The sequence below is a fragment of the Priapulus caudatus genome, unplaced genomic scaffold (genome assembly GCF_000485595.1).
Source record: "Priapulus caudatus unplaced genomic scaffold, Priapulus_caudatus-5.0.1 Scaffold801, whole genome shotgun sequence".
NCBI classification, from domain to species: domain Eukaryota; kingdom Metazoa; phylum Priapulida; class Priapulimorpha; order Priapulimorphida; family Priapulidae; genus Priapulus; species Priapulus caudatus.
In genome coordinates this window covers 125,486-128,311 of record NW_014577862.1, presented here as the reverse complement: position 1 = coordinate 128,311, position 2,826 = coordinate 125,486, and positions in this window count along the sequence as shown.

Genomic DNA, 2,826 nt, shown 5'->3' with positions numbered 1-2,826 from the left:
CTGATCGCGTATCTTCGGTCGGTACATAATTCTCGCGTGCTTCTTCTTGAATATAGTAACGCTATCGGAATAGAGCTGCTCGAATCTCTTGGCGGCACAATCTGCCGTCTCGGAATATAACTTAACGTAACCTACGGGAACAGAGCTGCTCCGAATGTCGGTGCACAATCTCCGTCTCCGAATTGCTCCGAATGTCGGCGCACAATCTCCGTCTCCGAATTTCTCCGAAAGGATAAGTTTCCTACTCCAGCACATCCTCCTCCTTCTCTCCCTCCTCCTGCTCCTCCTCACTCACCTTCCCCCTACTTATCCTCCTCTTCCTCCTCTCCCTCCTCCCTCACCTTCCCCTCTACTCCTCCTCCTGCCCCTACTCCTTCTCCTCCTTCTCCCTCACCTTCCCCCTACTCATCCTCCTCCTCCTCCCTTCCTCTTCCTCCTCCTCCTTCTTCCTTCCTCCTCCTCATCCTGCTCCTCCCTACTCCAACACCTCCTCCCTACTCCAACACCTCCTCCTCCTCCCCTCCCCCTCCTCCTCCCTACTCCAACACCTCCTCCTTTTCCTCCTCCCTATTCAAACACCTTCTCTCCTCCTCCTCCCTACTCCAACACCTCCTCCTCCTTCCTCACCTTCCCCCTACTCCTCCCCTCCTCCCTACTCAAACACCTTCTCCTCCTCCTCCTCCTCTTCCCTACTCCACCACCTCCTTCTCCTCCTCCTTCTCCCTCCTCCACCACCTCCTCCTTCTCCTCCTCCTCCTCCTCCTCCTCCTCCTCCTCCCCCTCCTTACTCAAACACTTTCTCCCCTCCTCCTCGTCCTGCCCCTACTCCTCCTCCTTCTCTTCCTCTTTCTCCTCTCCCTCCTCCTCCTCCCTTACCTTTCCCCCTACTCATCCTCATCCTCCTCCCTACTCAAACACCTTCTCCTCCTCCTCCCTACTCCAACACCTCATCCTCCTCCTCCTTCTCCCCTCCTTCTCCCCTCCTCCTCCCTCACCTTCCCCCTTCTCTTCCTCTCTACTTAAACACCTCCTCCTTCTCCTCCTCCTCCTCCTCCTCCCTACTCAAACACCTTCTCCCCTCCTCCTCCTCCTCCTCCTCCCTCACCTTCTCCCCTACTCATCCTCCTCCTCTTCCTCCTCCTCCTCTTCTTCCTCCCTCACCTTCCCCCCTACTCCTTCCCCTATGAGAACAGACCACTATTAAATTCTCCATAGGATCCTATACTTAAGAATTGAATTTCAGGAGCTGAAAAATAGTATTTCGGTCGTTTTCGGCCGAGTGGCAATATTAAAGCTAGGTAGCCATGTACTTCAGCTGTGCACCATTAGAATTATGACATATGTTGTCCGGCGTTTTAAAAAAATATCGCGAATTTACTAATCGACACTGTAACCTACGGGAACAGAGCTGCTCCGAATCTCGGCGCACAATCTCCGTCTCCGAATATACTTAACCTACGAGAACAGAGCTGCTCCAAATGTCGGCGCACAATCTCCGTCTCCGAATTGCTCTGAATGTCGGCGCACAATCTCCGTCTCCGAATTGCTCCGAAAGGATAAGTTTCCTACTCCAGCACATCCTCCTCCTTCTCTCCCTCCTCCTGCTCCTCCTCACTCACCTTCCCCCTACTCATCCTCCTCTTCCTCCTCTCCCTCCTCCCTCACCTTCCCCTCTACTCCTCCTCCTGCCCCTACTCCTCCTCCTCCTCTCCTTCTCCCTCACCTTCCCCTACTCATCCTCCTCCTCCTCCTCCTCCCTTCCTCTTCCTCCTCCTCCTCCTTCCTTCTTCCTCCTCCTTCTCCTCCTCCCTACTCCAACACCTCCTCCCTACTCTAACACCTCCCCCTCTTCTTCCTCCTCCTCCTCCTCCCTACTCCAACACCTCCTCCTCCTCCCTTCCCCCTCCTCCTCCTCCCTACTCCAACACCTCCTCCTCCTTTTCCTCCTCCCTATTCAAACACCTTCTCTCCTCCTCCTCCCTACTCCAACACCTCCTCCTCCTTCCTCACCTTCCCCCTACTCCTCCCCCTCCTCCCTACTCAAACACCTTCTCCTCCTCCTCCTCTTCCCTACTCCACCACCTCCTTCTCCTCCTCCTTCTCCCTCCTCCACCACCTCCTCCTCCTCCTCCTCCTCCTCCTCCTCCTCCTCCCCCTCCTTACTCAAACACTTTCTCCCCTCCTCGTCCTGCCCCTACTCTTCCTACTCTTCCCATTTCTCCTCTCCCTCCTCCTCCTCCCTTACCTTTCCCACTACTCATCCTCATCCTCCTCCTCCTTACTCAAACACCTTCTCCTCCTCCTCCTCCTCCTCCCCCCTACTCCAACACCTCATCCTCCTACTCCTCCCCTCCTCCTCCCCTCCTCCTCCCTCACCTTCCCCCTTCTCTTCCTCTCTACTTAAACACCTCCTCCTTCTTCTCATCCTCCTCCTCCTCCCTACTCAAACACATTCTCCCCTCCTCCTCCTCCTCCTCCTCCTCCTCCTCCCTCCCCTACTCATCCTCCTCTTCCTCCTCCTCCTCTTCTTCCTCCCTCACCTTCCCCCCTACTCCTTCCCCTCCTCCTTACTCAAACACCTTCTCCTCCACCTCCCTACTCAAACACCTCCCCCTCCTCCTCCTCCTCCCTACTCCAACACCTCCTCCTCCTCCTCCTCTCCTCCCCCTCCTCCTCATCCCTACTTCAACACCTCCTCCTCCTCCTCCCTATTCAAACACCTCCCCTCCTCCTCCTCCACCTCCCTACTCCAACACTTCCTCCTCCTCCTCTTCCTCCTCCTCTTCCCTCCCCTGCTCATCCTCCTCCTCTTCCTCCTCCTCTTCC